This window comes from Mustela nigripes, chromosome 1 (assembly GCF_022355385.1).
Source record: "Mustela nigripes isolate SB6536 chromosome 1, MUSNIG.SB6536, whole genome shotgun sequence".
Taxonomy (NCBI): Eukaryota; Metazoa; Chordata; class Mammalia; order Carnivora; family Mustelidae; genus Mustela; species Mustela nigripes.
Window position 1 is genome coordinate 149,803,773 of NC_081557.1, and position 12,685 is coordinate 149,816,457.

The 12,685-nt window shown below is 38.8% G+C and overlaps 1 protein-coding gene and 1 pseudogene across 2 annotated transcripts in view; one reads left to right on the forward strand and one right to left on the reverse strand.

The window, feature by feature from the left end:
• Positions 1 to 12,685, forward strand: part of ARHGAP24 (Rho GTPase activating protein 24) — a 757,722-nt gene that overhangs the window by 261,552 nt on the left and 483,485 nt on the right. The window lies entirely within an intron of this gene.
• Positions 4,265 to 4,379, reverse strand: LOC132009121 (U4 spliceosomal RNA; annotated as a pseudogene).

A 12,685-nucleotide genomic window follows, 5' to 3' on the forward strand; every position in this document is an offset into this window, starting at 1 on the left:
AGACTTGGGGACAGGCAGCAAAAGCCCCTGGTAACTTACTTCCAATGGACCAAGTTAAATTTTTATCTTAAATCTGAGTTTTGAGTTGGAACAAAGGTATTAGCTGGTTTTTCTTGAGCTGGTAGTTCCTTCACCTTGCAGCTTTCTGTTATGCCATCGTAAAGTTTCCAGAGAATTCTCTTTGGAATGCATTCACATAGGAATCCCTCCATCTGCCTGCTTTCTGAAGGACTGAATTTGGTGTCGTGGGTGATTTTAATCAGAGGCAGGGAAGCACTATTATTTTTTGACTTTATTAAGAACTCTAGTAAACAATTCAGCCATAGGATGTTTGTTTGGCAGTTTTGGGGAAGTTATTAACCTGGCAGCCCAACTCCTCCAATAGTACCCTTACCCCTGTGGTCTGGGTGTAGCAATCTGTTTATGGTAAATAGGGGGCCACTAACTGGGAGTCGACAGCTTATTGAAAACATTTTTTTTTTTTCACAATGAAACTCGTGTGACGTGATAGTATAAAATTCTTCATTACTGTGTAACTTATTAATGAATTCTTCCCCATAGAGATCATCTGATAGAATTTGGAGTCTCAGATATTTTAATCTTTATGTTTTTAGTCCAACCCAAATGCTTCTTTCTGCAGACTACAGTTTAGCTTTTGTTAATAGATTTGTTTATTTTAACACTTCTGATATTCAAGCATGGTCGACTTATTTTTTCATTTATGAGTGGTATTTATAAGATTTGGTATAAGACTTGGTAATCTGGGTTGATCAATTATCCTATTATCCTTGCTTTATTCTCTTCAAGGTTTTGACTAAATTGGGCATGATATTAAATGTCTTGTGCTTTATCACATAAAACAATGCTTTCTTAGACTAATTTTAAGTTCATAATGTTCTCATAATTAATGACTTTTTGGATTATAATTGTTTATTTTTTAGTTTATTGATGGTTAGTATGGTACATTTCTTCCATTTAAAGTGAAGATTTAGGAAAAAACAGTTTTCTTCTCTCTCATTTCTTCTATTTTTTTTTCTGTTTAACTATAAGTATAAGATTCATAAATTATGGCACAAAAAAAGAAATGGAAACCCATCTCTTCCACTATTAACTGCCACTTACTGATCTGTGACTTTTTTACTCATTTAATATTAATAAGTCAACCAGGCTCTATTTCAGTTCAGATGTTATCTAGAGATCACCAGGACTCCTGGAATCTGTTCACACCCACATGGCTGTGTGGAAACCAGACTGATGAGGGCAGTGGTGGTGGGCAAGGGTCCCGAGAAGAATTCTGAGTGGGTTAGGTACTTCGGGGTCTTGGAAGCACTGGTTTTCATCTTCACTTTGGCTATGACTCTACGCTTGCTTCTTGGTTCAAGGAAGACCCTGGCCAGAGTGCATTGCCAACTAGCAGACCAAGTACTTTGTCTTGTGATGGCAGCCTTCAACACCTCTGGGTGTCCCTAAGGCCATTTCAAAAGAATGAATCTTAAAGTTCCCTTAGAAGTTTCAGCTATCTCACACTACAAGTTCTAGCACGTTTGACATTGTGCTGAGCAGATGACAGTCCCACATCAACAGCCCTTTCCTCTTGCTTCAAAGGAAAGAAAAGAGAGAGGCAGTCCAAGAAACAGATTCTTAACTGTAGCAAACTGGTGGTTACCAGAAGGGAAGTAGGTGGGTGGGGGTACATAAAATAGGTGATGGGGATTAAGGAGGGCACTGGTGATGAGTACTGAGTATTGAATGGAAGTGTTGAATCACTACATTGTACAACTGAAACTTATATAACACTGTATATTAATTATACTGGAATGAAAATAGAAACTTAAGGGAAAAACAATAAATGATACAAGATTACTTTTTATTTCCAAATATCTTCCGTATTGATCTAAGTCTCTCACAAATGAAACAAAATAATAGAAAACAGCCTTTCCCCCTCAGGTTTTTCTGAGTATAATAAGGAAATTTCATGAGAAGCCTCAAGATAAGGAGAGACCTAAGCCAAAAATAGACACTGCACCTGACAAGCCATTTTGTCTTTCCAGAAGATGAGACCTGTAAACTGTAGGGTATCACAGTCTCTTTCCCTGCTTTGTTTCTGGGTTTCAGTGAAGAGGGAAGGGAGCTAGAAGGGATGGATGGGTTGATAAGAGAGCTGAAAAAGAGAAATAGCCCAAATCAAGTAGTAGCTGAGTACTTATTGTTATTAATCTAGAATGATCAGATATGAAGGCAAATTGACTTCTATTAGAATGTCGATTTTTTAAAAAGATTTTATTTATTTATTTGACAGACAGAGATCACAAGTAGGCAGAGAAGTAGGCAGAGAAGCAGGCAGAGAGAGAGAGGAGGAAGCAGGCTCCCTGCTGAGCAGATGATCCCAAAACCCTGGCTGGGATCATGGCCTGAGCTGAAGGCAGAGCCACCCAGGTGCCCCAGAATGTTGATTTTTTAATAGTGTGTCTGAATTTAGTGCCCCATAACATGATAGGTTTTACAAGCATTTCTCATGCTCAGATAAAGGTATGATAGCGACTCAATGCTCGGGTTTCTCTCCTTAGCTGTAAGTGGTGAATGTCAGCGTTATTTCTCTTGGCTGGAGAAAGAAAATTTTAATCCTTTAATAGTACTGATTATTTTATATATGTTTGCATCTCATTTTGATCTGGTAGCTTCTAAACCCTGGGGAATGTCTGATGTAGTTAGATTACTGTTATTCCTATCGTGAGATTCTTATCTTTTATTTTAAATAGCAGAGTGAACTCTTTCTTTAGTGAATGCATTTTCCACCATTAGTCACACTTAGTGGTTACAAAGTTCTGTTTTCTTCTATACAGATGCCAGCATTTTTGTAACTTCTTGCCTAATGGAGGGTGCATGTTGAAAGTTACTGGGAGCCATGAAAAGGAAGAGACCACAGGTGTTTATTTACTGTGGGTAAATAAGAGAGTCATTGATATGGTATCATCACCCTCGTCTTCAGGAATTTAGAAGGCTTTTGGTTGCATGTGCTTGGCTGGCTTAGCAGATGAAAAACAAGACCAGCTTGTGCATATCACCAGCGACAGGGCCACCAAGCAGCAGAAATAAGACCATTACAACCACTGTTGATTTGTGCATGGGAATCCTTGGTATGGTGGGAATGTTTATTTGTTTACTTTTCATAACCTAAAGTAAAGAACTCCTTCCTTGAAGAAATCTATCTCCCCTCTGGCTTTTGAGAAGATTGTAATCTTTTGCATGATTTGTTGATCACCTTTTGACCATAAGCATATGTCATGTCGTATTAGACAGGTTTCAAGGTCAACAACAGATAAATAAAAATGGCACACCACAATGTGAAGGCAAGCATACTTCAGCTCCAGGGTATATTCAGTTGTAATAATAAACAAGCATAGCCTTAGGTGCTCCATGGTTCATCACATTTTTCTGTGAATTTTGCAGACTCCTAGCTATAGACATTACCTCCCATATTTTTGTCACAAGTGGAAGGCCTTTAGGAAAATTGATATTACCCTGTGTCTTTGGTGGAAGTTTATTCTTTCTGGGAAAAGTCTAACCTACAAAACAGAGGGATGAATATGAGACTTATGGATGGAAAAAGAAGGAATGAAGTCGTTTTCTAAAGTTCAGAAGTGGGGGCACCTGGGTGGCTCAGTGGGTTAAAGCCTCTGCCTTCGGCTCAGGTCATGATCTCAGGGTCCTGGGATCGAGCCCCGCATTGGGCTCTCTGCTCAGCAGGGAGCCTGCTTCCTCCTTTCTTTCTGCCTGCCTCTCTGCCTTGCTTGTGATCTCTCTCTCTCTGTCAAATAAATAAATAAATAAAATCTTAAAAAAAAAAAAAAGATTTAAAGTTCAGAAGTGGACAAGGAAGGAAGTCCTCTCAGGCAAAGGTAAACCCACGTGCAGAGAAATAATGCTGTGATGACAATATTAGGAGAATTCTGGTGAATGCCCAGGAGTTTAGGATGAATTTGGACACTCTGGATTAAAAAGAAGAAAAGGAGTGAAGACATGTGAAAGGGTTGAAAGAACTAAACTTGGTGACTAATGAATGGAAGGAGGTTAGTGAAAAGGAGATTGGAAAGACCCTCCCCAGCTGAGCTTATTAGTCATGGATGTTAGTGACTACCTCTCGCTCTGCCCCATCCATTTCTGAATAGCCCGATCAGGGTATTAATCATGTGCTTTTGTGAAGCCTAAAAATACAGTTTCATGCCTCAGCTCTGTCAGTCATAAGAGCAACTTTGGAGAAATGACTTCTGTAGGTATTAAATCCTGGAAAAGAACATTTACTTCTCAGAGATTTTTTAAATTAGCAATAATCGCACCTTGGATAAACCTCATTGGCTACGATACTGCCACTGAAGGAGAGAAGTCATTTTGAAATAATTATATACATGCAAAATGCATTGTTACCTACTGCTATTCATTGTCAGCAGTAAAAATACGTATTTGCAAAAGCAGTTGCATTATGCCAAATTAAGAAACACAACACCGTGTCCCCAGTTTTTTAGTTATACTGTTGGAGCAGTTGCTGCACACATCGTAGCTTTGCCGTACACTTGGGTCTCCCCCAGCATTCCAATCCCTATTCCATCTTTTTAATTTCTAATCTAAACAAGAAGTAGTTATGGTTGAGTTCCTTTTCCTCTTAAGTTGGTTAATGAAAAGTGTGCATTCCTTTTATCCAAGTAAAATAAATGCACAAGCCGTGAGGCAGACTAATAGTTTGTTTTCTTTTCTTTGGTGACAGGAACAAGAAGATTTTTGTGAGGAAACAAAATACTTGTTCGCAAAGAATCAGTGTTAATGTGTCAAAGGTGACTAACATTTTGAATCTCATCCAGACCCCTACTACAGGGGAACCAAGGACATGGTAAAATAATGGCCATCTTGAATACCTGGGTTGGCTTTCCAGACTAGATTTCCATCTGGCGTGTACCCTAGTGATCTGGGCCAGGTCTCACTCAAGTTTTGCAGACAAAACCTTGCTCCTTTAACCCCACACTAGACAGAAAACAGCCAAATGGGTTGTTTTGTTATTTTCTCTATGACCTGCTTACTTTGGTATTCTGAGTTTTTCAGTTTTACTAATGGGAAAAGGAAGAGCACTTTAGAACAGAGTGACTCTGCACCATGTTTCTGGGATGAGCCTTATGCTGAACCATTAAGGGAGCGAGAGTCCACTTCCCCAAGAGGAGAAATCCATAGTCCTGATGCACTATCCTGGCCATAAGGGAATGAAAAGAACTAAGAGAGCCTTTCTCCTCTAAAGCCTAGGGAAAAATTAGAATCTTTAGAAATAAAGATTTATTTAGGTCCTGGAATCTACATTCTAACAAATTTCTCATGTGAGTCTGTGTACATGAAAGTTTTAAAATATTTACTCAAATGTTTACCTCTGACTATGGTCCTTTTATGAAAAAAAATGCAGACATGTATAACTAATAGACACTTACATACATTCTAAAAAAATGAAAAAGACCTCAAAGAGGTCACATGGCTTTTATGTGGGAGAGAAACACCTGAAAGTCTAGAAAGCCTTTATCACTCTTTCATTTCTTCTTTTCCTCCTGGTGATAGTGATGACTCAAGGTCATACGTGGAACCATGAAAAGTTAAGGTGCATTATCGAGGGTTCCAGTTAAAGAGAGCTCCCACTTAGCTTTCACCCTTGACTGGACCTGGGGTGTGGCCCTTCCCTGGCATTAGCTGCTATGACCGTCTCCCATGATCTTCAGGGAGTCCCATTGAACAACAAAGTACAAACCAAAATAAGACAAAGAAACCTATGACTTATATTGTTGCTGAAGAAGAAATGTGGAGAGAGACTGGTCCAGATCTGTGCTGTTTACTATGGTAGCCAAGATACTGAGCATTTGCCATGGTGCAAGTTCAATGAGGAACTGAGTTTTCAATTTGTTTCTGATTTTATTTAACTTATAGCTAAGTTTCAAATCATCTTTTTGTAATTATTAAAAATAATTTAAACTATTTGGGGGGAATAACTAGGTTTCTAGAAATCTTTTTGAACCATAAATTTTAAACTTAATTCCTAATACCAATCAAGTATTTCTGATAAAAATTGAGCCTCCAAATTGAGATGTGCTGTAAGCATAAAAAACACACTGGGTTTTTAAGACTTAGTAAAAATAATGTAAAATATCTCACTAATATTTTTAATGTTGTTTGTAGGCTGAAGTTGTTCATTTTTTGATACACTGGGTTTAAATACGTAATTAAAATCAATGTCACCTGTTTCTTTTTACTTTTACAATGTAGATAGTAGAAAATTTTATACATGGCTTTCATTGTATTTCTGTAGGACAGCACTGATTCAGATGTTTATGACAGCCCCATATTTCCATGGTATTGGGTACTGAGAAGTCTAGTGGTCCATGGTGTTAAATTTAACCATGGTTCCAATTGAGAATAAATGTATATTAGGTGATGACAGTAATTAATTATATGTCCTTAGACATGACTGCCCTATTACTAAGAATACAGATTGATAACTAGCGTACCTGGGTGGCTTAGTCCATTAGGCTCTTTTGGCTTAGGTCATGATCTCAGGGTCCTGGGTTCCCTGGGCTCCCCACATGGAGTCTGCTTGAGCATGTTCTCTCTGCCCCTTCCCTGGTGCACACATGCATGCACCACACACTCTCTCTGTGTGTAACATCAGCCAATCAATCAATCAATCTAAGGGGAAAAAAGAGAATACAGATTAATAACCAAATAGGAGTTCATGCCAATCTAATAGGTATCAACTAATTGAAACAACTAGGAATATATAGGGTGAGGATGGAATAAATGTTTACCAAAATCTATTTAATTTTATCCCAGATTTCCTTCCCACAACTTTTAAAGATTTTATTTATTTATTTGACAGAGAGATCACAAGTAGGCAGAGAGGCAGAGAGAGAGAGGAGGAAGCAGATTCCCCGCCGAATAGAGAGCCCCATGTGGGGTTTGATCCCAGGACCCTGGGATCAAGACCTGAGCTGAAGGCAGAGGCTTTAATCCACTGAGCCACCCAGGCGCCCCTCTTCCCACAACTTTTAAAGAAATTTGTCTTCATCAAGATGAGCTAAGCAAAATATACCATTTCAATTATATCACATGGTACATATAAATCAAGTAATGAATATTTATGAATAATCAGTTCAGCTATGGAATGCTTATGGCCTCAAGAGAGCAATGTAAGAGCCCATAGGACTTCATTCTTCTGCATGTGGAACTTAGAAATCTGGTATAATAGGTGGGAAACACATTTTAAAAACTGGAGGTATAGGGATGCTTGGTTGGCTCAGTCAGTTAAGCATCTGACTTCTTGATTTCAGGTCAGCTTATGATCTTGGGGTCCTGGGATTGAGCCCATCAGGCTCCACACTCAGTGGAGAGTCTACTTAAGATTCCCTTTCTCTGCCTTTACCCCTCTACCCACTCGTACTCTCTCTCTAAAATAAATAAATATATCTTTAAAAAACTAAATAAAAATTGGAGATATAAAGGGACGTATATTGCATGGAACACTAGGTATTACATGTAAACAATGAATCTTGGAACACTACATCAGAAACTAATGACATACCGTATGGTGACTAGCATAACATGATAATAAAAAAGGACATATATAATAAAGAACTAAATTATAGATTCTAATTGTTTGGAAATTTAGGGGAAAACCAAACAATATGAGCTGAGGTTTTGTAAAGCAAAGGCTATGCAGTGAGGATGGGTCTTGAAATTGGATGGTTGGATTTGTGTGACCCTGGGAGAGGGAGCTCCCAGAGATTTGCACATGGACATACTGAGCTTTCTTTTGGGTCATTGATCACTTCCCTTTGATCACTTGCTTACTTGCCTTTTTACTCACTGGGATATGAACTCCTTGAGGACAATGATTGTTTCTTTTACCTTCTCTGTCCCAAAGCCTCTGGTGGCTGGCACATGGTAGGTATTCAGTTATATTTATGAATATCATCAATATCTGAATGAATAAATGAGAGCATTCTCATGGAAGAGAGAGAGATTAACCCAAGAAACAGTGGTGGGTATAATCATTTAGAGATATGGGTTGCAGAAGACTTTTATGTTTCTACTTTCTGAACTAAAAAAACAGAAGTGGTTCCTCACTTCTTCCAAGGAGATCTTCACACATTAGGATAAAGGACTTGATAAACTAATGTTTATCAATGTAATGCACTATTAAATCCCAGACTTCACTATTATTCACCCAGAGACAGGTTCTTATTCATCTTTGCAATTGTCACATTGTTTATAAATGGATACTCAACAAATAGTTGTTTAATAAATGAGTCAAAGAATGCATGGGAGGTCCCTAGTCTTGCCACTTGTTATATTTCTGTTTTCCACCTGCTTGGAAATGTGGTTAGCCCTCTTACTAGAAAAGTATCTAAACTCTGGTTAAACTTTTGAGAAGCTTGGCATCTTTGCTTATGAATAAAGTTCATATGTATAAGTCCATAAGTCTTTTGCCTTTTCAGTGCCAGTAAAAGAAATTTCTTTTTTAATTAAAAAAAAACTTTCTAAAAGTATTCTTTGGTCATTAGAATTGATTCAGATTTTTTAAAAAATGATTTTGTTTATCTGAGATAGAGTGAGAGACAGAGATATAGAGAGAGAGCATGAGAAGGAAGGAGAAGGAGAAGCAGGCTCTCCACCAAGCAAGGAACCCAGTGTGGGGCTTGATGTGGGACTTGACCCTGAGATCATGACCTAAGCCAAAGGCAGATGCTTAACCAATTGAGCCACCCAGGTGTCCCAGATTGATTCAGCTTTTTAAAATTTATTTGACAGAGAGAGAGAGAGAGAGAGAGAGAGATTGAGATCAATCACAAGTAGGCAGAGAGGCAGGCAGAGAGAGAGGGGGAAGCAGGCTCCCCACTGAGCAGAGAGCCTGATATGGGGCTTGATCCCAGGACTCTGGGATCATGACCTGAGCCGAAGGCAGAGGCTTAATCCACTGAGCCACCCAGACACCCCTGATTCAGCTTTTTGAAGTTTCCAGATGTATGGCCTCAAGATTGAGTTTCCCACTGTATAGAAAGCATATCTCAATTATGTATACCCTCGCATTGCTCATGTGGTTCCTGTTATGCAAAGATAGGGAAAATATGAAATATCTTTCCTGAAATCCTGAACCAAATATACCCAAAGCAAATAATTTGGGGGCAACCAGGGCAAGGCTACCAATAAAGAAAATGCATTAAAAATGCTAACTTTTGAAAAAGACATACTATCTTAAGAGAGATTTGCAGGGGCACCTGGGTGTCTCAGTAGGTTAGAGCCTCTGCCTTCAGCTTAAGTTATGATCCCAGGGTCCCGGGATCGAGCCCTGCATTGGGCTCTCTGCTCGGTGGGGAGCCTGCTTTCTTTCCTCTCTCTCTGCCTGCTTGCCTACTTGTAATTTTAGTCTGTCAAATAAATAAATAAAATCTTCACACACAAAAAAAGAGATTTGCAGAAATGAGTGGTTTATTTTGAAGGTGGCAGGAGTGGTCTTCTATTCTGAAATTATAAGCTTTCAAAGATTATTTTTCTGTGATGTACACTTTCTGTATCTCACAGTCATATTTGCCAGTTTTACCTCATAAAGCGGGGTGGGAGGGTGGGGAAGAGTGTTTCTCTGCCTGACTCCTAAGCATTTGACCTAAGGTTAAAGGCTTAGAAGTGCTTGGTCACCACCAGTTGAAAGAAAAGCACAATATAAATCCTACAGATAAAGCTCCAGCATCCTGTCTCCAAGCTCCAAGCATTGATCTTTCGTAATACTCCTTCCTTCCATTCTTGCTGCTTTCACCCTTCCCCAGGCCCTTGCCATCTGATGCCTGAATTGTTGCATTTTGTACTACAATGTAATTTATCTGCCTTTAGGTTTTGCTGTAATTAAGTTTATCTTTCATATTGGTGCCAGTTCAGTAAACCACGGCTTTCTTCCTATCTTTCTTCTCCCCACGAGAGTCTACACTGGCCACTTCTTGCTGAGACTTTCCGGTCATAACTGACATAGTCAACCTTACTTCTGTGTGTTCTTCCCCACAGGCTGGTCTTTCCACTGTCCTCTTCCCACGTTCCAAGAATCATTCCTCCTATCTCTGGGCCCTTCCCTGTCTGGAATTCTCTCCCCTCTCCGTGTGTGAGTCTGGTCAGCCCTGGCTCCTGTCCTGTCCTTCCTTGAAGCCTTCCTCCAGTCTGTCCCTGCAATGAGTGATCACCACATTGTCTGAAGTTTTAGAGAATTGTAGCTATACGACTGATCTTATCATTTATCATATTCTACTTCCTAGTGTTTGCTTTCATCTGTATGTTTTAATTGGTATTGCTTAATTGAATTAAAAAAATGAAGCATAAGAAAAAAGGGATGTCTAGATTATAAAAAGACATGTGCACACATTTAAAAACATATGCAGTGTGTTGCAGAAAGAGGAGACATTTATCAGTATATTAAATATAGAAACATTTTCTAGTGCTGAAAGTTGAACCAGTACCCAAAGGACACTTTCTCGTTGACACTCTTTCTTTATCCAGGTATTTGGAATTGCTCATCTGCTCTAACCTGACAGCATGTTTATTCTTACAGCAAATAAAAACCTACTTCGAGATTTGCAACTTTAATGCTGCCGACTTTCCTTTTTGATTTTTCAGGATGTTTTTCCTGGTTTGAATTTACTAAAGGATAATTTTACTTTGAACCCTGAGGCTTTTCATGTAATTTTTTAATTTACATATATATATACAAATATATATAACATATATTTATGATACATGATGAATACATTTAAAATTATATATATTTGTAAATTATTTATGATACATTAAAAATGCTACTTCTGTACTATGGGCTGTAATAATTAAGCCTTTTACTGGGAAAGCCCTGCTCCTAATAAATATCATATTTCAACAGCACAAACAGACTGGTGACAAGATGTGCCTCCATATTTATGGCCCTTGATCTTTACTATCCAGAAATATTTCTCAAAGATCAAACCACAGCACACTTGGCTCTTGGCACTAGAAAACTTGGGCTTTGATGGTGATCAAGTATTGCCTGTGATGGGGCGGCTCTTAAAAGGGGCTCTTCAACAACGTGATGGGGATACACGGCTCTTTTGTTTCAGAGAACAGACTCTGCCAGGATTAAAAAAAAAAAAAAAACACAACTTTATAAGAATATTTTCCTCCTCTGGATTTTTGACTGGATGCTTATCATTATGAGAAGGCGCCATGGAATGTGGGAGCTGGCTCTAGGACCCTGAAGAAAATGTCTGCCCTGCATCTCAATAACAGAAAGACAAAACATGTCACACCTTCACACATCCCGATGTTTTTTCTCCTTTACTGTCCCTCCCATCTCATCTCTCTTCTCCTCTCTCTCTTTCTTTCCCGTTAGCCTCTCCTCCCCATCACCCTCCAGGTTCTCCACATGCTTCTCGGGCTCATTTTTCTTCCTCTGCTCACCTGACTCTGCTTTTCCTCACCTGCTCATTTCTTTGTCATTTCCAAGACAGGATATCCTCACTGTATCTTTCCTCTCTCCTCTGAGTCTGTATTCTTTCTGCCAGTTCTGTCCTTTGCAACAAAATCCATGTTGTGGTCTAGTAAATTGTTGGTTGCATAGGGTCATGTTTTGTGACCTGTTTTATTTGTCCTTTTTACTATGTGACTTGTCTTATTTGTCCTTTCTACCATTAGTCTGTTTCTTCCAAATGAGTTCTTAGAGTGTGGTAATTTAAATAAAACAATTACACAGTCTCCCACAAAATACAGTGAATCCTTTTTTTTTTTTTTTTTTTTAAGATTTCATTCATTTACTTGACAGACATCACAAGTAGGCAGAGAGGCAGGCAGAGAGAGGGTGAAGCAGGCTCCCCGCCGAGCAGAGAGCCCGATGCGGGGCTCGATCCCAGGACCCTAGGACCATGACCTGAGCGAAAGCAGAGGCTTCAACCCACTTAGCCACCCAGGCGCCCCACAGTGAATCCCTTTATAAAGATGAAAATTGCTTCAGCATAGATGTTGGCTATTCCCATAATTTAAAAGGCTGTTTATAAAATATTTAAAAATAACTACAAAAATTATGTTTACCACAGCTGAGGCAGAGACTGGGAACTCTGATTAAAAAAAAAAACAAAAAACAAAAAACCTGTCTTATGTGGATCTTTATATAATTAGAGTTAATAAAATTGAAAAATTATATCTATTTTGTATGTAATTGATTTTTTCTTTTATCATTTTATTAGGAAGACTTCAAGCTGATGTGGTAACAAACATGGCAGGCTAAAGGCATAGAAGTTAGGCATTATGTTAGTTTTTTAAAGATTCTATAACAAAGTATCACAAACTAAGGTAGTTTCAAAACAAGGAAATGTATTTTCTCATAGTTCTGGAGGCTGGAAGTCTGAAATCAAGGTGTCAGCTACACCCTTTTCCTCTGTAAGGAAATCCTACTTTGCATCTTTCTGCTTTCAGTAGTTTGCTGGCTGTCCTTGGCCTTTCTTCATTTGTGACTACATCACTCCACTCTCTGTCTTCATTGTCATCTATGTTCTTCTTGCATGTCTCCATATCCATGGCCATCTTCTTACAAGGACACCGGTTGTTATTTTTATTGCTGGAGACACCATAGCTTAGTACCTGGCCCATTGTACTT